The following is a 24,211-nucleotide window of genomic DNA, read 5'->3' on the forward strand; positions in this document are numbered from 1 at the left end:
CTCCCAGCATCCCCACTATATCAATGGGTCAGAGCCCTCCTGTCGTGGGGCGTGCTTGCATTTCAAGCAGATGTATCCAAGCTAGCGTGGGTCCTGGAGCTGGGAAAATGCAGCCACCTGGCAAAGGCTGGACAAGCCCACCCAAAGCCCTGGGGACTTGCTCCGGTGGTTAGCTGCTGCAGCTTCACTGCTCTGGAACCTGATCTAGCTAGATTTGAAAGCTAGCTCGGGTAGGTCAGCTCGAACGGCAGCCACCCCGCGATTGCAGTATAGTCAGACCCGCAGCTGGGTGAAGCAGCAGTCTTCTGTGGATTGGCCACTACTGCGAGACAAACACCCACATTCTGGCAGGAGTTACACCAGCACCTCTGAAAACCAGGACCTAACGTTCCCTGGTCCCTCGTCCAGCACGTCATCTCCTTGCACCATACCTGCCTTGTATCTGGGAGCAACCTTTCTCATGTCACCCCATAGCCCTAATGCAATCATGCCCTTGTATCACCTCAGACATGGACTCAGAGACTTTAAGGTCAGAAGGGACCATCATGATCCTCTAGTCTGACCTCCTGTCCATTACAGGCCACAGAGCCTCACCCACCCACCCACTCCTGTAATAGACACCTAACCTCTGGCTGAGTTACTGACATCCTCAAATCATGATTTAAAGACTTCAGATAAGCCACTATTGACACCAGTTTAAACCTGCAAGTGATCTGTGCCCCATGCTGCAGAAGAAGGTGAAAAAACACCCACCGTCTCTGCCAGTCTGCCCCAGGGGAAAATTCCTTCCCAACCCCAAATCTGGGGATTGGTTAGACCCTGAGGATGTGGGCAAGACCCATTAGCCAGCCACCTGGGAGAGAATTCTCTGTAGTAACAGATTTGCCCTATCCTAGATTTTGAACTCCAGCTTTTTTGTGCATCAGCCAGGTCCCCTGAACAGACCTTCCCTGCATTAACCATTCCAAGCCTGAAGTTGAATCGCCTCTTTCTCTGCTGGTAAGTTCAAATGTTTATTCAACTTTCATCTTTTAACTGCTCAGATTAACATCATCAAAGCGGCTGCTCCCTGGAAGCTGGGGCTGAAGTCAGAGAAGAGAGCTTTGTTACCTTGTGGTAGTTTGGCCAGAGAGCAGGATGCAGCTGGAATATTTAGAATTGCAGCTGTCGACAATGTTCTGTCCACTCCTGGTGCCTAGAGAAACAACAGTATTCCCTGGCCAGGCTGTGTACATCCAGTACTGGACAAGTTACCCCATGGAGCAAGAGAATTTCCATTGACTTTAGTGCACAATGAATGCATGTGTTTGAAGGTATCTTATATGCGCATGTATTTAAATATGCGTAAGTGTGTGCTTGTATGTATGTGTATATTTACATATGTGTGTGACTGTATTTGTGTGTGTGCATGTGCAGGGGAGCATGTAAAAGGTACAATATATATTTATTTGGGTGTAGGTGTGTAGGAACCGATGTAGGTGTGAATATGTGTTGATATGTGTCCACGGGGTGTGTGTAGTCGTGTGATTATGTTTAGGGGTGTGTACAGGAGGGGTGTGTGTGTATGGTGGTATTTACACATGTGCAGATGGATAGATACATTTGTGTCTGTGTGTGTGGGGAAAGGGCATTTAGATATTTCTAAAATTGTGCGTGTCAGTGTGTGTTTTTAGGGGTCTGGGTATGTATAAATATGTTTGTGTGCATAGGACAGTGTATACATATTATGCGTACACAGATATTTGTGTCTATGTGAGTAGGGGGGTACGATTGCCTTTATATGTGTGAATGTAACTGTGTGAAATGTGTATACATTTAGATGTATGTGTGCTTAAGGGGGTGCATGTTTATGCATATGTGTGTGTGCTTATAAGAGTGTGTGTGTGTGAATAGGAGCCTGTGTGTGTGTGTGTTTACATGCATGAGTGTATGGAAACATCTACACTGCAGCTGGGAGCAAAGTTCCTAGCTCAAGTAAATGGACATTTGCTAGCTCGGCTCGAGCCAGCAAGCTAGCAGTGTAGCCAGAAGTAGCACAGGGGTGGCTTGGGCTAGTCACCTGAGAACAAACCCACCTGGACCCTGTGGGTTGGACTCAGATTAACTCAAGTGGGATCCTGGCCAGCTAGTTAGAGCTGTCACCAATACTACCCTGAGCTACATGGCTACTTTTCGATGCTTGCTCCCAGATGCAGAGTGAAAGTACCTGATGTGTGTGTGTGTGTGTTCATATATGAGTGTGTGTGTGCATAGGGGTGTGTGTGTTTACATGTATGAGTGTGTGCATATAGGGGTGCAAGCGTGTGCCTTTACATGTGTGAATGTAGGTGTGCGTTGAGGGGTGTATGTATTTATATGTATGAGTGTGTGTGTATAGGGGTGTGAGCATGTCTGTTTACATGTGTGAATAAAGGTGTGCATTGAGGGGTTTGTGTATATGTCTGTGTGTGTATATAGGGGTGCGAGTGTGTGTGTTTACATGTGTGAATAAAGGTGTGCATTGAGGGGTTTGTGTATATGTCTGTGTGTGTATATAGGGGTGCGAGTGTGTGTGTTTACATGTGTGAATGTAGGTGTGCGTTGAAGAGTGTGCGTATTTATATGTTTGAGTGTGTATATATAGGGGTGCAAGTGTGTGTGTTTATATGTGTGAATGTAGGTGTGCGTTGAGGGGTGTGTGTATTTATACATTTGAGTGTGTGTATATATAGGAGTGCGAGTGTGTGTGTTAACATGTGTGGATGTATGTGTATGTTGAGGGGTGTGTGTATTATACATTTGAGTGTGTGTATATAGGGGTGTGAGCATGTGTTTACATGTGTGAATGTACATGTGTGTTGAGGGGTGTGTGTGTGTGTTTATATGTATGTGTGTGCATGCATATAGTGGTGTCTGGAGCTCTGGAATGGGGATGATGGCCATGGACTGGTGTGCCTTTTGGCCTGCTTTTCCCAAGATGACCCAAGGGATCTGCCAGCTGTCAGACTAACCTGGGCTCCCTCCCGGCCCCGTTCTGGCCGACTCACACACATTGCACATAGAGGTCCATTCAGTCAGTCAGCACCGTGAAGAATGGCGTGCTGGGACCCGTAGTCAGCTTTGCACACCTTCTCTGCCTTGGTAGGAATGTCAGAGGCACACAGATGCCAGCTCTCCAGGGTGCAGATAACCTGGCAACATATCTCCAGGGTGCAGGTAACCTGGTCTCACAGATACGTATAACAGAGTCGTTGGCACAAAAGGCGTGGTACGCAGACCAGCTGCAGTTCATGTCTCCTGCTCAGTGGCAAGTGATAAAATATAGATGATCTTGCATTACAAAGCTGGCTTGAAACCTCCGCACTGGCCTCGGAGACTCTGGTGGCCTAAGCAAGATTAGGTCATGGAACTCCACATGGTGCCAGAGACAGGAGAGATTTTCAATGGAATATCTTGATGGTTTTTACGACTTCACCTAACTACAGAGGAAAGAGGCCAATAGCAGCAAGTCACTGTCTTCTTGCGCTGTGCTGGACAGAGACACCCCCTCTTCCCCATCTGCTTACAGCCAATTCCAAGTTCCTTGTGTTTTTATTTGCCACTCGGCGTTCCTGTCCTGCAGATCTATCCATCTATCCGTTCCCAAGACAAGACATCAAAACATTTCATTAAAAACCCGACCCGGTTGCTAGGCGACTGCCAAGGTACTTACCCTTCACATCACTTACAAAACTCGAGCAAATAAATGAATCAGTGAGGACACATAAACCTCACGCTGCTCACATGATAAACACAAACTCCCTGACATCAGACACTCAGCAGATGGAAATCTATCTAAGTCCACTGAGCTTAATAATACCACCCCCTCGCTCTTTACATCGGTAGATCTCAAAGCACTTTGCAAGTTAGGCCAGCATCATTATCTCCATTTTACAGTTGGGGAAACTGAGTCAGAAGGCGGGGAAGTGACTTGCCCAAGATCACCCAGCAGGCTAGTGGGAGGGCCAGGAATAGAGCCCAGGTGTCCTGAGTCCCAGCCTAGTGCTCTAACCACTGCAGGAGCTGGGCTGATTAATGCCAGCTGAGGAGCTGTCCCCTCTCAAGCACAAGGAAGGGCTTATCCTGCCATACGTGCAAGGCCTGAGGCCTGGCAGATCAAGAAGGAGCCTGTATCTCTTCCAGTGGATGCTGGACTGGACAAGAAGTCGATACCTCTAGCCCTAGCTGGTGAGTTCCATTTGTGGTTGTCGTTTCTTGGCCCCCACGTGTTCCTCTCCTGAGAGGGAGGGAGGCTGCTGCTGTCCCCGGTTTCATTGCAGTGGAGCAGAACCAGACACTGAAAAGACTTGTTAGGGCTCCTCTAGTTATTCCTCAGCGTTGTCCCCTGCAGTGCACTCCCCAGTGCTTTGCCAAGCTGCGGTTTTCCATCTATGGGTCTCCATCCCTCGCCCGGGGAGACTATCCCAGAGCCTAACCCATTTCAGCAGCAGGAGACGTATTCCTGCTGTTTCACCCACATTTCCTCTTTTCTTACCTGCACCCTATCACGCCACCCAGTCGCCTTCAACATCCCCCCATGTGGCGCTTTCGCATTCCAGCAGCTGGTCACCACGGCCCTCCTCTCCCCATCACGGCCTGCGCAGGACCTGGCGCACCAGCTCAGGCACCGTCCGTCTCAAGCCTGCCCCGGGGCCATCTTTAGCAGAGGCAGAGGTGAGCCAGTCTTGGGGGGAGAGGGGGAACAACAGGCACTACGATGCTCAGTTGCCATCAGCAGCTGTGGAACAGGGAAGGGCCCGATCTGGCGCTCAGCTGAGGCCGTGTTCTCAGCTCTGGTTGGCAAGGCCAAAAAAAAGAGAAGGAATCTTTCCAGGAGGCTGGCAAGTCTCTGACATGTCGGATTATCAGCCTCCTTTGCTGCCAGGAGAGAGAGCAGTCGCTCTGAGCTCTGCCTTCTGAGCTGGGACTGTGCTCCCTGCAGCTGGCTGGCCTGTCCAATGGAGCCAGCAGATGGGACTGGCAGCAGAATTTGACCCTTTAACTGATGCATCTCCTGTGAGAGGCCGGTGCCTCCACCACCTCTGTTGCTAGCGTTCATGCCCATCAGCTCGTGGGCCTTGGTTTAAGAAGAGAACGGTCTTTTCCTATAGCTTCTGTATGGAGCTGTAGGAAGAGACACTGCGCTAAAGGAACCGCTGGTCTGATCCAGTCCGGCTGCTCCTGTGCTCCGAGGCTGGGAAAAGTGGGACTCCCCCATCCAGGTAACAGCAGCGGTGGAAGCTGTATTGTCCACAGGGCTCATGCGACCTCAATGAAATGCCTGAGCCCTGCTGCGCTGCAGCTCCCCCCCGGCACCGAATCATAGGTTCTGCCTTTGCCCGCACAGTCAAGGCCCTCGTGAGCCAGGTTTCCCTGGGGGTGGGCGTCTCTCTGGGCCGTGCCAGGGCTCTGCATGGTTATTCAGGATTGCTGCCAGGAACACAGCCGCTCGAAAGCAGTTTAACCCAATCCAATTGCCCTGCAGTTGGTCTGTGTGATTTTGTTGATTCTTAGATGACTGGGCCCCAGTGGTTCCTGGTGCTTTGCTGAATGCTGATTGCTCACCAGCAGCTGAGCTGAACTGCTGGGAGGATGCATTGCCACACAGCCCCTGCCCCTGGCCAGCTTAAACAGCCTCTTTCCTCCCCATCTGTCTGTCTGTAGGGAGGCTAACAAAGCCATGGCAAGGCGCAAGAGACCCACCAGCAGCTCATCAAGGTCCTAAAAGGAGGTGAACCCAAGCCCAGTTGTCACCTCCTTGACTCATCTGCCTGGGAGATTTTTAAAGCAGGTTCTTTGCCGAGGGGAAGGCAATGTTTCCCCCCTCTCTTCCCACCGCCCAGTCCAAGCCTCCGAGCCAGTGTAGCTCAGTGTCCCAGCTGTGTGCAGGCAGGAAAGAAGAGATGGATAAATCAAGGAGAAGGATGTGTGTGTGTAGGGGCGGCTCTAGACATTTCGCTGCCTCAAGAATGGCGTCATGCTGCGGGGGCGCTCTGCCGCTCGTCAGTCCCGCGGCTCCAGTGGACCTCCTGCAGGTGCTGGAGTTGCGGGACCAGCGGACCCTCCACAGGCACGCCTGTGAGAGGTCCACCGGAGCCACGGGACCAGCGGACCCTCCGCAGGCACGCCTGTGAGAGGTCCACTGGAGCCTCGGGACCAGTGGACCCTCCGCAGGCATGCCGCCAAAGGCACCCTGCCTGCTGCCCTCCCAGCGACTGGCAGAGTGCCCCCCGTGGCATGTCTCCTCACGCACACGCTTGGCGTGCTGGGGCCTGGAGCCACCCCGTATGTGTGAGCACCTCGGCCATGCTAGCCTGGAAAGAGAGCCCTCTTTGAAGAGCCAAGCAGGGCTGCTAAGGGGAGATAGGAGAGATGGGGGCTCCAGCTGATTGTGGATCTGGTCTATCTTCTCCCAGCCCAGCTTCCTCCACTCACTGTTAAGAATATAAACCTGTAGGCCTGGGAGATGCCTTCACCTGGCAGAGGGGAGAAGCTGATGGAGCTCCTCAGAGATCCTCCCTGCTGCGGCTTGGGCTGGGGTGGGCTTCTTCAGCCATTCAGGTACGTTAGGATCCCAGGGCATCGAAGCTGGAGGTGTGGAGGCTCTGTGTGACTATCTTGACCCCCCCTGCTGCTGGTTGCTGGATTATAACGGCCCCTCTTCGCTGAGCCGGGAAGGAGAGCGTGGTGGCCCTGGCAAACGTACTGAGCAGCTGGAAAGCCAGCTCGAATCCCTGCCAGAATCTCCTGGGGTTTGGAGGGGGAATAATCCCAAGGAGAGCGTCCAGTCCCACCCCCAGTCCAGATCAACCCCAACCCCTCCCACAGCTGCATTCCCTGAGCCTCAGCCTCCAGGAGGCGTGGATATTAAAGCGATGGGTGTTTTATCAGCCCCAGGGATAAGTGGGTAGGTGATCAGATTAGACTAAGGGAGTGGCGTTTGTACGGTTTATGGAAGGTGCTGGGACATCCCTTGGGTCTCTCTCTGCCTCTTTTGTGCTCACTTTTCGTTCCTCCTGTGCAAAGAGGTGAGAGCGGAGGCTCTGCTCCATGGCTAGAGCAGAAGCAGAGTTTGCATCCTTCCCCACTGTTTTTTGGGATCACGCAGTTTCACTCTTGGCTCTGTCACCGACCTGCAGCATGACCTTGGGCAAGTCCCTGCCTTCTCTGTGCCTCAGTTTCCCCTCCCACCCTCTGTCATGTCGCTTTAGGCTGTAAATCTTTCCAGGCAGAGGCCATCTCTTGCTGTGTGTACATGGTACCAAGCACACTGGGTTCCTGATCTTGCTTGGGGCCCTGAAGTGCTAAGGTAATACCCCCAACAATCGTCTCATGGCCCTGATGCGGATTTTTTGTGACATCATCACATGGCCCTGCAGTAGGGCCTCAGCCACTCTGGAAGAAGTTTTTCTCCATCACTTGTTGCTGGGCGGTAAGCCAGACCTGCCAGCAGCTGGGCCTGGAAGAATGCTCCTGGCACCATGTTTCCATCAATACCCATCGGGGGTCTATTCCAGGATAATGGATTGTTGTCTGGTGTCTTCTCAGCTCCTGCCATGGGCGGTTCAGTAGCTGTTTTTTCTCTGCTGGGTCTTACCTCAAAGGCTTCTGCGTTCCAGGTAATGCGGAAGAGGAACAACTTTGCAGCCGATGCTTGTGAGCGGCAGGGCTTCCTGGCCAGAACATCACAACAAGGGCACTGCCAGGCACCACACAGGTCTCTTTAGGCTCTGGCAATACTACCTAGGGTTTGCATCCAAAGCCTGGGAATATGCATGGAGGATCCAGCCTCCAGGAAAGCCACAGAGTTTCTTATTGGGTGAAATTCTCTGGCCTGTGTCATGCAGGTGCTGAGACTAGATGATCAGTGTGGTCCCATCAATGGGTCACATCCTCAGTGGGCAGACATCAGCATCGCCCGGTGAATTTCAGGTGGGGCTAAGGCGCTGGACCTATGAATCCAGAAAAGTTATCCTTGAATACAGTAACCCTTAGCACCATACTATGCTTTCCTTCCAGAGATTTCAATGGAGGGTGGGTATCATTATACAGCTGGGGAAACTGAGTCACACCGCAGGAAAGTGATTTGCCCAAGGTCAGCTAGGGAAGGTAGTAGCAGAGAAGGGAAGTGAACCCAGCTCGCCTGACTTCCACGCTCTGGCTCTCTCCTCTGAAGCACTTTGTCTGTGTTGCTATTTATTGCAATGCACTGCTGGCTGCACAGCCTCTAGGGTATGATAACCCCTACTCGGGAAACAGCTTGGAATGACTCTGAGAGCTGTTATGCTTGACCACAGTGCTGGTGCATTAACACGCCACTTGCAGAGCACCTATCCCCCTTCCAAGGCTCCTCTTTTCACTCTGGCACCTCAAGAGGGTGGAAGCGGATGGGGGTGGGGCATTATTTGTGAGAGCCAGAGGGTTGGCGGGGAGACTCCTGCCTATTGGATGGGGGCTGGGGGTGGAGTTTTGCTGGGGCCGGGGCTTGATTTGGTTGGATTGTTATTTTAAACCAATGCAAGGGTGCCCTGAGTAAGAGATGTAACATCCTGTCAATCAAAAGAATGAGCCATGCGGTCATGGGCGAGATCAGAGCCCCACTGTGCTAGGTGCTGTACAAATCCAGGCATTGCTAGACCGGAGCAGACCACGGGTGCATCTAGTGTTAATCCTGCCTTAGACAACCAGCAGGAAACCTGGGGGTCTTCAGACACGGACGCCAGCAGGGAAGAGCCTGCCTGTGACTTGGTAAGGGAGGGCTGCCTGGGGTGTACAGGGGGATGAACAGTCTTCCCTGATATCTGTCCACCCACCACATTAGCATCTGCACAGGCTCAGTCCTTTCAATGGAAGATGCTGCCTTAGGACCCTCGGGCTCTGCTGTTCCTTGCAGACCCAGGAAAGCACGTGCTAGCGCAGATCCGCTCCGTCCATTCTGGCTGGCTTGCGGGACGGAGCCAGACCGGCCTCACCCCTGAATGCGTCACACACCCACTGTTTTGTTCTCTGGGACTAGCCCGAGGGTGGGAAAGGGGAGGCGTTAAAGCCCCCCTGGGGACTCCTCTTCAGCCAGGTGCAGAGTTTCTGGCATCAGGACACAGGTGCGGCCGAGGGGACACGCAGAGTCCGGGGCTCCCCATCCCCTTGATCCACAGCTGGGCTTTGCCGTCAGGCTTATCTCTCGTCACAGCACCACTCCACCATGGGACCACGTTGCAGCTTCCCAGAAGCTAGTCTGATGGACCACTGGAAACCTCCACCTCTCCTGGGTAGCGATGGTTGGGGTGTGGCCGGATGGATGGAAGGGACAGGAGTCTCATGTCAGTTCCAGAGGTAACACTGCCTGGCCTGCTCCTCGGCCCTCCACTGGGCTGCTTTTGCACTTGTTAGCCAGGGGAAATCTTGCACACGCTCCTTCCACCCATTCGGTCCATGCTTACTGGAGACGCAGCTACGAGGTGGTGAGAGCCATGACGCCCGACTCGTCCCCGTCTGTTTACCTGCAGCTGTTTGTGGGTGTAAATGTGGGGCCAGAGGGCCAACCTCTGTTAAACCAGAACATGGACAAGTGCAGGGTAATCTTCCCCCTCACCACTTAGTGCTACGGGGGGAGGGATAGCTCAGTGGTTTGCGCATTGGCCTGCTAAACCCAGGGTTGTGAGTTCAATCCTTGAGGGGGCCACTTAGGGATTTGGGGCAGTACTTGGTCCTGCTAGTGAAGGCAGGGGGCTGGGCTCAATGACCTTTCAAGGTCCCTTTGAGATAGGTATATCACCACCTGGAGCCAGTGTGTGTCCCACTTGACCCCAAGGGGCCAGTCTCTGTAGCCCGGCATGCTGGCAAGAGGGCCTTGCACAGCCAGCAGTGAGGGTGGTTTTGTGGTGTGGAGACCAAGCCACTGTGCCCCAGCAAGCTCATTGTACCATCATGTCCCCATAGGACTGGAAGGGACCTCAAGAGGTCACCTAGTCCAGTCCTCTGCACTCAGGGCAGGACTACACATTATCTAGAGCATCCCTGCCAGGTGTTTGGCCAACCTGCTCTCTAAAAATCCCCAATGACAGAGATTCCATAACCTCCCTAGGCAATTTGTTCCATTGCTTCACCACCCTGACAGCTCAGAAGCTTTTCCTAATGTCCAGCCTAAACTCACCTTGCTGCAATTTAATCCCATTGCTTCTTGTCTATCCTCAGAGGTTAAGGAGAACAAATTTTCTCCCTCTTCTTTGTAACAGCCTTTTATATGCTTGAATCTGTTTCGCTCACACACAACGATCGCCCAAACAGCCCCACAGCTAAGAACACAGAAGCCTTCCCTGTCACCAGCCTGCAGGAAGGGGCTGTCATGCAGGAGCCTAATTCTGAAGGGTGGCATTAACCGGCTTACAGTCGGGATTTAGAGCGGATTAAAGCCAGGATTAAATGGACCCTTGAATGGAACCTCAGCGTCACGCTGTCTCTGGGAAGCATGCAAGCTCCTTGCTTGAGTTGTCTCTGCAGCTTTCCTTTCTGAGCTGGAGAGGTGACCACCAACCCTGGGCACGGATACAGCGGGCCTTACCCCACTGCCTTGTTTTTGCCGTGTGCATTTTTGATTTGCATTAGTGCTTCATCTCCAGCAGAGGGCATCCTTCCCCTGTGGTTAGGCCAAAAGCTACAGGAACAAAGAGGCAAATTCTGGAGAGAAGATGATCCTGCCATGTATTTGCGATGCTGGAAAAAAAAACACCCCAGCATCTCCTTTTGCTTCGGTGTTGCTGTCTCTTTGCTGTCAGTTTAATACAGGCATTTCCCCCGCCTGTGTGCCCTCCACTCTCCTGCCTGTCTCTTCTAGATCACTTTACATCTGCAAACATGTCTATAATTCAGGGGGAGGCAGGGAAAGAGGCACAAATCAGAGCGACGGCTTGGTTAGGGGGATAAAAACAACCAACCCAAGTCGGGGGGAGGTGGTACACCTGCCCTGGCAGCCCTACAGCTGTACTGCAGGTGCCATCCCCAAGGTTCTGCTGGGCTAGCGCTTGGATAGGAGACTGCTATGTTCCCTCTGAGTCAGCACTGGGAGGGGAGATACTGCTGCTCCTTGGGATGCGGGATGGAGAACCAGTCCCTAAAGATCCCTGGTGTTCTTGGAAGTCAGGATATGATCTCCAGTACTTGGACTGGATGCTAGTTATGGTTTTGATTCGCAGAGTTTAAGGTCAGAGACCAGTCCCATTTGATCATCTAGTCTGACCTCTTGTAGTTCACAGGCCATTCAGTTTCTCCAGCTACACCTTTATGGAGCCCAGTAACTTGCGTTTGGCTGAGGAATGGGCCTCCAGGTCTGATCAGAGGACATCCAGAGCTGGAAAATCCACCTCCTCCCAGGAGAATTTGTTGCAATGGCTAATTATGTTCTGCCCCTGCCCTCTCATATGCTCCTGCAAGCGGACACACTCTCAGCACGACCCATGGGCGCCCTGCGCCCTGTGTAGTCATTTACGGCAGCGCACTATGCTACCATTCCCATCTGGTAGCGTTTGACGCTCACTTTGCACGACGATGAGTGACTGCCCAAGGGGCAGGGCACGACTAGTCAGGCCCAACTCCTGTCCTGACTGATTGGGGGTCGTTGCTGTGTGCTGCTATGCACCCCCGCGTCAGATGCTTTTCTCTGGCGGATGCGGTGATCTTCTCTGTCAGTGCTGTGCCTGCAAAGTGCTTTTTCCTCCTGTGGAACAGAGGGCTCTATCGAAATGGTAGTTAGCTCAGACGTCGGGCGCTCCCATTTCTCCAGAAAGCCCCACTCTTTGTGCTGACGGAGGTGGAGAATGAGGGGCTCCAGGGATTATAACTGGGACATTTCTCTCCTCTTCCAGGGCGTGGGGAGGCAGTCCCCCCGGCTTTATCAACACTGGCCTTTTTCTCCCAAGCTCACACTGCTGCATTAGCATCAGCGCCGCCCCACTGGTTGCAGAGTTGAGAGCCCTAGTGTAGACAGATCCCCTGTGTTTTAACCCAGGGCTGGTAAAAAGGCCAGAAGCTGGTCTACATAGTGCGACCACTAGGGGATGCTGCACCAGAACAGTAGTGGGGGAGCAGAAGAAACATACCACTGTAGGTGAGGCCTAGGTGGCCAGCGTCTCAGGGAAAGGCTGTGCAGCCAGGCAGTGCCGCCCGGCCGAGGGGAGTTAGGACTCAGTGAGAAAAGAGCGGGGAGGAGCTGGAGTGTGGGGGCTGGAATCCCTGGGGGCGTCCCATCCCTTGTCCCGCCCAGCCAGGAGAGCAGGCTGCTTGCAGCCCTTCCCAGCCCCACGAGGCTCCTTATCCAGCCATGGTTCTCGCCTCCAAGCCCCTGCAATTTACAAGCTCCCTTCCCCCCTAGTCGCCCCTCTCACCTTGAGCCCCCCTCGGCCCTCCCCCTGACTAGCCCCCGTAGGCCAGCGCAGAGCCCGATGGGGCCGGTCCAAGTCTGACCAAGGAATTTGCTTCCCCCAAACACGTTGCACTGTAACAGGAGAAACAGCTGCCACCCAGTTCCTGAACAGTTGCAGCGCCAACCTGCGCAGCATAAATCACCATCGCGGGCTCATCTGTTGCTTTTGGCCACTTGCAGCGATCAGAGATGAAACATGCACTTGAGACAGACCGGCACAAACGGGGAGCCCAAGGAGACAGTGATAGATGGTGCTGGAGCCGATAGCAGGGCCCAGGAAGTGTCAGCAAAATGCAGCTTCTTCCTGCCAAGAAAGGCGGCTTTTGTCTGAGCTCTGCCTGCGGCTCAGCTGCATTGTTAGTACGGCTTCACCTCCTTGTTGTTCTCCGTGTGTTGCTGTGGAGGAGACAGCGTTTCTTGTGATGTAGGGACAGCACGGCAATGACTCCCAGCCTATCAGTGCATGTGAGCAGCATTCCCACTGCCAGCCACTGCAGCCAGCCTGTGAGCAGCATTCCCACTGCCAGCCAGTGCAGCCAGCCTGTGAGCAGCATTCCCACTGCCAGCCACTGCAGCCAGCCTGTGAGCAGCATTCCCACTGCCAGCCACTGCAGCCAGCCTGTGAGCAGCATTCCCACTGCCAGCCAGTGCAGCCAGGACCGGCGCTAGGGGTTTGAGCACCCTAGGCAGACGGCAATTTCGCTGCCCCGCACGCTGGTCCTGCAGCTCCGCTGGAGCTGCTGCAGTGGTGCCTGCGGAGGGTCCGGTGCTCCGCGGCTCTGGTGGAGCTGCTGCAGTGGTGCCTGCAGGCGGTCCACCGGAGCCGCGCGAGCAGCCGACCGTCTGCAGGCACTACTGCGGCAGCTCCACCGGAGCTGCGGACCAGCGGACCCTCCGCAGGCACCACTGCGGCAGCTCCACCGGAGCCACCTGCAGCCCCCTCCGGCAAAACGGCACCCACCATTTATTCTGGCTCCCGAGACGATTGCCTAGGCTGCCTAAATGGTAGCGCCGGCCCTGAGTGCAGCCAGCGTGCTAGGGGAGCATTCCCACTGCCAGTCAGTGCAGCCAGCGTGTGCAGCAGGGTTTCCACTGCCAGTCAGTGCAGCCAGCATGTGCGGCAGAGTTCCCACTGCCATCCAGTGCAGCCAGCATGCTAGGGGAGCATTCCCACTGGCAGCCAGTGTTGCCAGCGTGCTAGGGAAGCATTCCCACTGCCAGTCAGTGCAGCCAGCATGTGTGGCAGAGTTCCCACTGCCATCCAGTGCAGCCAGTGTGCTAGGGGAGCATTTCCACTGCCATCCAGTGCAGCCAGCATGCTACGGGAGCATTCCCACTGGCAGCCAGTGTTGCCAGCGTGCTAGGGAAGCATTCCCACTGCCATCCAGTGCAGCCAGCATGCTAGGGGAGCATTCCCACTGCCAGTCAGTGCAACCAGCATGCTAGGGGAGCATTCCCACTGCCAGCCAGTGCAGCAAGCATGTGCGGCAGAGTTCCCACTCACACCCAGTGCAGCCAGCATGCCAGGGGAGCATTCCTACTGCCAGCGGTTGGGGCAGCTTTCCCACTGCCAGAGCCAGCATGCTAGGGGCAGGATAACCACCCAGTCCTACACACTCAGTGCAGTCAGCATGCTACAGGCAGCATTCCCATGGCCAGCTAGTGCAGCCAGTATGCTAGGGGCAGGATAACCACCCAGTCCCACTGTGACGAACTGGGAAATTTCTTAATGTTTTCTCTGAGTACTGTGTTGGTGCCTCAGTGTCCCCATGGCAGTTCTTAAGTATCTGGCAGAGCAAAGGGCCAGTGCACCTAAATGCCTGACACTCTGTCTCCTAGCAACTGATGGCCTGGGCCCCTCCCCTGCAAAGGTGCCAGCTGAAGGTGTTGGAGACAAAGGGATCAGGTGACCTCCTGGCCGGGAAAGGGGCTGAGGAGAGAGGAGGGGCTGGAGGGGGTTGTTAGTCTGGAGCTGACTGAGGGCAGACGTGTGGGTCTGGCTCACTGACCCCCAGAATGGACCCGGCTGAGGGGTCCGGTTCTCTGTACCTACAAGCTCTGTTTTAGACCCTGTTCCTGTCATTGAATAAACCTCTGTTTTACTGGCTGGCTAAGAGTCACGTCTGATTGCGAAGTGGGGGTGCAGGACCCGGTGGCTTCCCCAGGACCCCGCTGGGGTGGACTCGCTGTGAGAAGCGCACGGAGGGGCAGAGGGTGCTGAATGCTCCAAGGAGAGACCCAGGAGGTGAAGACATGTGAGCTTCTTGCCCTGAACAAGTCTGCTCCAAGGGAGAGGAGGCTCCCCAAAGTCCTGCCTGGCTTGGTGGGGAGGAGTTCCGGAGCATCGCCCCGGGGACTCCGTGACACCCACACCTTGTAGAGCCAGCATGCTACAGACAGCATTTTTACTGCCAGCCAGTGCAGCCAGAAGCTGAGCACAGGCATCCCAGTAAGATCCTGTGACTGCAGCAGGATCCAGACATCAAATCCAGGTAGTAGCCAGACCTGTGGGCTTTGAATGGGGGCCCTTTCTTCCCTCTCCCCAGTACCTTTTACCCTCCATCAGCAGCACATCCACCTCTCCATGCACACCCAGTCTTGCCGGGCCAGATCTTGCTGTCATTGCACCGGTCTGAGGCCAAGGAGGGTGTAACCAAGATCAGCAGTTGGCCTATACACCAGCAGGAGGGTCCTCTTCCCCTCCCCCCAGATTCGGAGGTGGGGGAGAGCATCCCGTGGCCCCCTCTTTGTGTAAAGGAAATTGTATCCCCTCGGAAGCAAGTGCTCCTTGTCTTTGAGAAGGAAGCCTGCCTCATAGACACTGCCAGTCAATATTAAATGAAAGCCTGTGACACGTGAAAAGAGAGAAAAGAAAAGACAAATGGCATCTGGGCCAAACAGACTTTCCCTTTCTTTCTTTCTTTCTTTCTTTCTTTCTTTCTTTCTTTCTTTCTTTCTTTCTTTCTTTCTTTCTTTCTTTCTAAGCGGCCCCTTTGGACTAGCTAATATTTGGTGCCTTGTGCAATTTCCCAGCACTCCGGTCCCCCCTGGAAGTAGGTCAGGGTTCGGCGCCTGTCTTGCCATCTCTCACAGTTTGTTTGAACACTGTTATTTTTAATCTATAAAAAATTCTTTCCCTGCCTCTGAAGACCTGGGCTCGGTCCCTGATTAACTAGGCTCTGCTAGCGCGGGAGAGCAGCCGATGCCCATTAATGCACAGCTCAAGGCTTGCAATGCTTCTTGCTAAGGGCAAAGAAATGATGAGACACCACGGGCAGCCAGATAGTTTCGAGCGAGGGAAAGGCCGGGCCAGGAGAGGGTGGTGGGAACAGGATGGACTTGGAGCACAAAGATCTTGGGTTTATTCTCAGTAACGTTCCCAGGCCGGTGCTCCCAGGTTCCTGAAACTCCTTCTGGCCTAAGCACTTTGCGAACCTGAGCAGAATCCTTTGCTGCTGGTGAGGTGAGGGATGGAGGGCAGAGCCTGCTTTCCTGCTGCCCTTGGCTAACAGTGACAGCCTTTGGGTTAACCCAGTTTGCATCCGGCTCAGGCTGAACTGGTGCATTTTCCCCTTTGATCACTGACGCCTGAAATGCGGAATCAGGAGACTGGCGGGGTAGAGGGGGTTCTTCATGAGCATTAGCAATAGACAGATTAGATAGGTAAGATTGTCTCTGCTAAAGAAAGCCACCTGACACCCTTTTAAGCCCACACGCTCTTGTTTCTCTGCCAGCTGTTTGTTATCCTCCAGAGAGCAGTGCAGGCCAGTGGTCTGAACCCCAGGCCTGGTGCCAGGCACTTCTGAGCAATCATCTTGTCTCTGCCACCAGCTTGTCTCCAGGCCTCAGGCAAACCCCTTAACCCCTCTGGCTGGGTTTCCCTGTTGGGCATAACGCAATCCACCTGGTTGCTTTGGAGAAAGCCCCTTCTCTTTGCTGCAGGGATTCAGGTGACATTGGCCACCACCAGGACAGGATGGCTTGGAGTGGAAGGCCTCAGGCGCACCACAGCTAGACTCCCTCCCTGGTGAAACCAGAGCATCAAAGCCTGGGCAGTTTGATTCAGCCCTTCACCCCCTGGAGGCAGAGAAATAAAATCCAGGCTCTTGTCAGCTCTCCAGGACTGCGCGCGCTGACGATTCCCATGACACATTCCATAAGGGCAGGGGCGTCTCTTCTCCCCATTGTCGGGAAGGTGAGTCTCTGCCAGCTGCCAGCCCACCACAGAGGTGGCTGCATTTCTGTGTGGGGTGGGGGAGGTGCAAAGGGATTCTGGAGTGTGACTTAGTAAAGCTCTGTGGGCTCCTTCAAGCTGGCTCAGGCATGTGGCTGCACTTGTCACGCATACAGCCACAGTGAGCCATCAAGATGGTGGACAGGCACCCTCACCTCCCCAGCAGCCCTATGGCTCTACCATTTAAGCTAAAGAAGCAACTCCTTTCGGTGCTGGCGGTAGTAAGGCTGTTATCCTCCAGGAGCCCATCCACTAGAGAAGGACGCTGCACCATCTTTGCCAACAGGTTGTGCATCCGGCCCTGGGCTAAGGAGCCCTCCCACCCCCCTCGGTCCTGCGTTGACTCCATGTGCAGGACAACTGCCAGCTGAGGCCAAATGTTTTCCATCCAGTTGGCTAATGAATCCCTCCAGTGTGGTTCTCTCAGAGCCCAACACAGCCAGTTTCTCCCTCTCTCAGAGAAAGCCGCCTCACTCATCTCACAATCTCCCTATTGTAGCCATATGGAGTGTGCGGCTGGGATGCACGCTGGGAGGTATTAATACACGTGCCCTTGGGAGAGTTGTTTGTACTTTCACTTGGGTTTTGTCAGGATTTTGTTTCACATTTTTCTGGGCCTTCCCAATGCTTTCCCTCACCAAGCAAAACAAACAAAGCTTCTTCCCCCAGCCCATCGCGCAGCTGCGAGGCTGCCTCACAATGGGGCTTTCTTGCCGGAGTTATGAATATCGGCAGGGGGAGGTCACAGAATTCCCCCAGCGACTGCTTTCCCCGTTCGTTTTCACCAGCCCTTGGAAGGCCCCCGCCTTTTCCTGGCCGGAGAGCTGGCAGGAAAATTCATTCTTGTGACCACTTCAGGAAGCCGTCAGCTCTGGAAAACAACAGGCATCCGAATAACTGCATCCAGTAGCAGTCAGCGCTGGAATTACTTCATCCCACCAGCTGGACCCGGTAGGCATTAGAGAGTGGGGATCAGATCCAGAAGACCCTGTACTCATTAGGCCTCAGAAATGAGGTCCTGGCATAACTCTCCAGCAAGTATGGAATCACTTCCCAGGTGTGAGCTGTGTAGGGTGACCAGACAGCAAATGTGAAAAATCGGGATGGGGTGGGGGGGAAATAGGAGCTTATATAAGAAAAAGACCCCAAAATCGGGACTGTCCCTATAAAATCAGGACATCTCGTCACCCTAGAGCCATGGCATCACTCATTCCAGCCAGTGCCAGATGCGATCTAACTGTAGCCAGTAGGGGCCAGATATGGGATTGCTGGACCCAACAGCCATCCAATTGCTATGAGAGGGTCCCAGCCAGACTGCCCCCTCCCCATACCCACCATCCTAGGTGTGGTACATACACTGAGTTCCTGTCCTGAGGCCAACAGAATGATCATTAGTCCCATTTTACAGATGACAGACTGAGGCCCTGAAAGGTACCATGGCCTGCCGGCTGTCCGTGGGAAAGCAGGGAACGCCAGTCACTTCTCCACAGTCCCTAGTCCATCCTTCCCCGCTCTCTAGCCAGCTATGGACTGATGGGATCTAACAGGGAGCAGACCTAGAGCGCCTGCATCTTCCTTCCATTACCCCAGACAACTGGCTCCAATGAAGCCACACAGGACACGGAACTGGGATTACAGGAGGGAGACTCAGCCGGAGGAGCAGCTGGGTGTGGGGTGTGCACCTCCAGCGGCGGAGATGGAGTGTCCAATCCGTGCGGTATAGGTGACAACTGTGCCTACCAGGTGTGGGACACCCAGCAACTGGAGCTGATTCTGAGCTCCCTTGTGCCAGGTTCACCCGTGTCTAACCCTGGTGGCCTTCACGTCAGCGAGGGGCCCTGTGCAGCCGTGAGCCGCCAGGCGCTGAGTGAGAACAAGGCCCTTTCTTGTCGGTGTCATGTGCAGAACAACTTTTCCACGGGCGCCGCTTGGAACAGGTGTCAGACAGAGGCGAAGGGAAAGGAGGGAGGCCCGGCGGGAACATCTGCTAGCTCAGCCTTGCATTGCAAAGGCTGTGCCTGGGATTGGGCGGTTTGGAGAGTGTCACAGCCAATGCAACCCCCCCACCCCTCCAAGATCATAACCTGGCCTGGCCACACCCCTGGGATCCAAGAGTCCTCATATGCAGAGCACTGAACATGAGCTGGCATCTTTGAGTGGGTTTGGCGGGGGGGTTGCTCTGTGCATATCATCGGGGGTGGTGTTGGGGGGGAGTAGATGGCCCTCAAGAGCCACCAGGGGCACATCGGTCAATGAGCGGCTGGCCCAGCTACAGCTGGGGGACAGGAAGGGAGAAGCCTCTCTCTGGGAGTCACTGAGAGCCCTAATCCTAACCACCCACCAGGCCCCTTAATCCCTGCAGCCGCTGGCGGAGATTTATGAGGCAGTTTTGGCTCACTTGCTCTTTCCCTGGTGCCTCGCGACACACCAGTCTGCGGCAGGGCTCTGGGTGCTGCGTACAGCCAGGGTCTCCGGCGCAGCCCCCCTAAAGGAAAGCTTGTGGATCTCAGTCGGGGCTATGAAAACCCTCCGGGGGACGGACGCAGACCGGCAAAGTTTGTCAGAGGGGAAACAAAACTAGTTCCTTCTCTTGCGCTCCGCCGAGGCTGCAGTTACTGGGCTATGGCCCCCGGGGGAAGGCGGCTGTGTTAGGAAGAAGCCACCCACGGACACTCATCTGTAAAGCACAGAGCTCAGTGGTACCATCCCAGAGAGTCCGCTGAGGTGGGGATCCAGGGATGATCGGCCCTGAGGATAGCCTCCCTTTGAGTAGAAGCCATGGACTGGGGTAGAGCCTTTGCGGTTCCCTAGGGAATGCCCCTTTCAGATTGAGCTATTCTTAGGGTGACCAGATGTTCCGATTTTATAGGGACAGTCCCGACTTTGGGGTCTTTTTCTTATATAGGCTCCTATTACACCCACCCCCTGGCCTGATTTTTCACACTTGCTCTCTGGTCACCCTAGCTACTGTGCCACCTTTGAGTAGGAAACATCCATTAATGTATCGGTGAGGTGCAATTAGGTGCCCAACTCCCATTGAATGCTCTTAAGGATCTGGATGCCTAACTCCCCTAGGAAGCCCCCGAGAACCCTGATTATCTTCGAATATAACAGAAACCAGACACCGCCCAGGGTGAGAGCCCAGCAAGTTGGAGAGAGGATAGGTGAGGAGGCCAGTCTAGGAAGGATGGACTTGGAAGGAGGCCAGTCTAGGAAGGATGGACTTGGAAGGAGGAGAGAAACAGCTTCGAGGGTTGGCAGTTGGGCGACGGACATCACAAAGCTGAGAGTAGCAGGAGGATGATAAAGCGGTGGGAGGAGAGACCTGGGAGGAATATAGCGGTAGAAAGGCATCTCTAAAGGAGCCCCCAAGACACAGGGCTGGCGCTTCTATTGAGGCGAACTAGGCAATCGCCTAGGGCGCCAGGATTTTCGGGAGGCAGCATTTTACCAGGAGGGGGCGGCAGGTGGCTCCGGTGGACCTGCCGCAGTCGTGCCTGCGGAGGCTCTGTTGGTCCGTGGCTCTGGTGGACCTCCCACAGGCACGGCTGCGGCAGCTCCACTGGAGCCACGGACCAACGGACCGTCCGCAGAAATGGCTGCGGCAGCTGCACCGGAGCCGCGGGAGCGGTGCGCGGGGCGGCGAAATGGCCGTGCTCCTAGGGCGCGAAAAACTCTAGCGCCGGTTCTGCCACCACGTGCCTCATTAGCAGGGGTTGAGACTCCCTGACCTTCAGCAAGGCACTCCTACATCTCTACCCTTTAAGCAAAAGAAGTAACTCCTTTAGCTGCTAGCAGTAGTAGGCGGTTATCCTCCAGGAGCCCAGCCACTAGAGCAGAACGTGGCTCCCTCTCTGCCAACACATTGCACATCCACCTTGGGATCAATTCTCCAGACACCAGACCTTAAATAGAATCTGAAATATACTCCCCATGTCCTCCACCTCTAGGAGTGGCCCACGTGTCTCCCTACCCACGATCACCATAAAGCCGCACCACGGGGCAATGGAAAGCTCTGGTGCTCCCCTTCTGCTGAGAGTGGCCCCTGCAGAGTAGAGTCCCCAGAGCCCTGTTGCATTGGGACCCATTATGTTGTGCTTCGAGACGCCCTGCCATGCAGACTCAGTTTCAGACCAGATTTGTTTACTATGGCAAAGCTCTCAGTGGCTTTACATTGCTTTCGCTCTTCCTTCTTCTTCCCCATGGCTCTCCCCCCGCCCCGACACATCTGGCTCCCCGCCCCATCCTCAGACACATCTGGCTCCCTCTCCTTCTGTCTTTGTTTGTTTGTTCACAGTACAGCGGTTTCAAATGTTGGGAATCATTAGGCAATTAAAGCTTGTCGAGGCTGTCGTCGGGAAATGCCGCTCCTCAAAAGCCTCTGAGATGCCGCGAGTGGGTCTCCTGCCTGCTTGGGAGGGGAAGGGGGTGATTGCCAGGGGATAGAGAAGGGGCAGCTGTCCAGCATCCACACCTCTACAGCACAGATCCCAGGAAAGCCACTCTGGAAAGGTGGCTGCAGGAAGGTCCCTCATGAGTAGGGACTTTTGTGGCGCCTTTTACAAATCAGAAAGGGCCTGGTGCCCTCCTGCAGCCCTTTCTCCCAGTGCAAAGGGAGCATGAAATGCCGCTGTTCTGATCTGGTAGCAGCTTACACCCAATTCACGCTGGTGCAAACAGCGGCACAAGGGGCAGGGCAAAGGCAAAATCAGCCCCAAGATGCAAACTTCGTCTGGCATCCGCAGGCATATCTATGCTGCAGTCACAGTGGGTGATTATGGCTCAGGATGGTTTAGCGGTGCTAGCTTTAATCTCGCTAGCACAAGCCCGGGAGCAGAAAAGTCTCAGCATGGGCTAACCCAAAACTAATTCCCGGGGTTCCGGGCGGCTTCGAACGGCCTCACTGCTCCGGAACCCAAGCGAGCTAGATTACCACGAGCGCAGATATGTCAGCTCAAGCTGCAAGCACCCACCAGTGATTGCAATGTAGATGGACCCCGAGAGTCGAGCTGGGGTCTTTCCACACATCATCCCCAGGCGTCTGCCCTCATGACTCCTGAGCAGCCCCCAAAGCAAGGCCCCATTGTTGGAATTTAAGCCCAGCTCATCCCTCTCTGGTGCCCAGAGGGGACCCTCTGTGTGTGACTCTCACCTCCCGCATGGTGCCGTCATGGCCCCATCCCCATTCTGCTCCAGGGAGCTCTCTGCACAACCCACTGGGGAGGAGTGGGTGGGTTTTGCATGGATGCCCTGTCACAGTGCGCCAAAGGGTGGCATGCGAGGTCTCTACCAACAGCCAGAAAGGCACTGGTAGTCCTGATCACTGTGCGACATAGGTGTTATGACATTTAAGGAGTTACGGATCTGTACTGATTGCTGTGTTCTTAAGATCTATATGTTACAACAGGTCACCGGAAGGTGATGAATAGCGCGTAGGAGACGCTTATAACCTTGGCGCATCACTGTGGGTCTGGCAAGGTGAGTCTATTTGCATTCAGAGCTGCCAGCTAATCAACAGTTGCAACATCAACAAGAAACCCATAAGAAATGGGGGGCAGGAGGGGCGTTCCGTTGACAAGTGAAGACAATGGATTGTTGGAATACATCTACAGGCACACAGGGGTGCCAGGTCTCCTTCCCCTAGGAGACAAGCTGCCAGCATGCATGTCTTCTGGACAGAGGGGTCACAGCCAGCCTGGCTTTTAAATGGCAGGAGAAAGGCTTGGGGTGAGACAGGCTTCACTAGACAGGAAAATGTCTGGTTAGTTAAGGCTAGGTTCTAGAAAGGGTAATACGCTTTCCTTTTACATGTTACCAACGCCTTGCAGTACTTCTTCCTACGCGCACTCACTTGGATTTCCTTTTGTGAAAGAAATTCCTGCTTGTTTTCGCTCGACACAAATCTAGGTGCTGCCTGCTAAGCTGAGCTGCAAGCTAAGCGGTCCCGGCTCAGCAGAGACGCACTCTCTGGAAGCAGAGGAACCGGGAATCCTGTGCACGGTCAGGGGGCCAGGGGCTGGCCGCTGCAGAGGGATGCCCGGGGGGCTTGCGGGTTGGAGTGAGCCTGTCGCTAACCTGCAGAAAGACAGCGGAGCCTGCGTGGGCTGACGGGAGCACTTGGAGGGGTGATGAAGTCACTCTTTTCTCTTGTGCCTGCTACGGCGGCTCATCTCTGCACCCTGGAGACACCTGTTTGCCATGTGCAGTAGGGGAAACGGCTGTAACACTATCCGGGGTGGGGGTTGTTATCTGCCTGGCAGCTGCTGCCCTGACAGCTCTGACCTGGCCTGCATTCCGAGGGGGTGGATGTTACTCCAGGATCTCTCACCCCAGCTGCGTGGGTCTCTCTGCTCCTCCCTGGCAGCACTTGAGTCAAAGCCAGGCTCACGGTGGAGTAGGATGTGTGGCCGGGCGCGGCGGCACCGAGGGCCTGAGGACAAATAAGTTCCTGCCAGCTGAAGCTGGAGAGCAGGAGCAGCTGCCTCAGAGCACCCTCACGAGAAAGATGCAGCAGGAAACGAGATTCGTCCTCTGAATCGTTGGGAAACGTGGGCTCTGAATTGCTGGCCAGCCTGCCTTCCCTGGGCTCATATACAGGCCCTTCCTCCTGCTCCTGGATACGACGTCCCCCCCACTCGCATCCTGCTCCCAGTGGCAAAGCTTCTTTGCAGGATGAGGTACGCATGGATGCCCAGGAGAATAGATCTCCCTGGGCTTTGCCCCCGCCCCCAGCTGATCCAGTAACGGGCTCCTGCCCTGGGAAGGTCACCCTTTCCTGGACTGGCCTCCAGGTGCATTCACTCCTGGACTTCTCCTTCTCTCTATCCATCCCAACCCTATCCTGGCAGAGCCAGACAGCTCTGCATGGAGCAGGATATCAGGTCTCCACGTTCCCCTAGTCCTGGGGTTAATGGATTCCTGCCCTGGAGAGTCAGACTCCCCTAGGGTGACAGGCCTGTGCTCTCCCAATGGACATCCGATGTGCCCTGTAGGGAGCACCCTCTCTTGCGAGATTTCAGTGTCTGTTCCCAAGCAGCTCCCACCTCTCCCCACGTGCTCCCACTCAGAGAAACAAGACTATTACAAAGGAGCCTTTCTGCAAAGGCCACCTGTCATGCTCACTCATGCGCTGGAAACACAGACATGCGAGGAACAGCCCCTTCGTCAGTGGTGCACAAAGGATTTTGGATGGACACACAAGCAACCTAGGAAGACTGCAAGAGACAGAAGGTTTTTCGCCTTCATCTGCAGCGTGGGGCACGGGTCACTTGCTGGAGGATTCTCTGCACCTTGAGGTCTTTAAACCATGATTTGAGGACTTCAGTAACTCAGACATCGTTTAGGGGTTTATTACAGGAGTGAGTGGGTGAGATTCTGCGTTGTGTAGGAGGTCAGACTAGATGATCATAATGGTCTCTTCTGACCTTAAGGTCTATGAGTCTATGAGAAGCCCTGCAGGAAACATACAGGCCATTGACGGTCCCCTTCTGAGCGTTTACGGAGCAGACTCTTCGCAAGAGTATGAATCGGTTTGACTGCCA

The sequence above is a fragment of the Gopherus evgoodei genome, chromosome 22, assembly GCF_007399415.2.
Source record: "Gopherus evgoodei ecotype Sinaloan lineage chromosome 22, rGopEvg1_v1.p, whole genome shotgun sequence".
In the NCBI taxonomy this organism is placed as follows: Eukaryota; Metazoa; Chordata; order Testudines; family Testudinidae; genus Gopherus; species Gopherus evgoodei.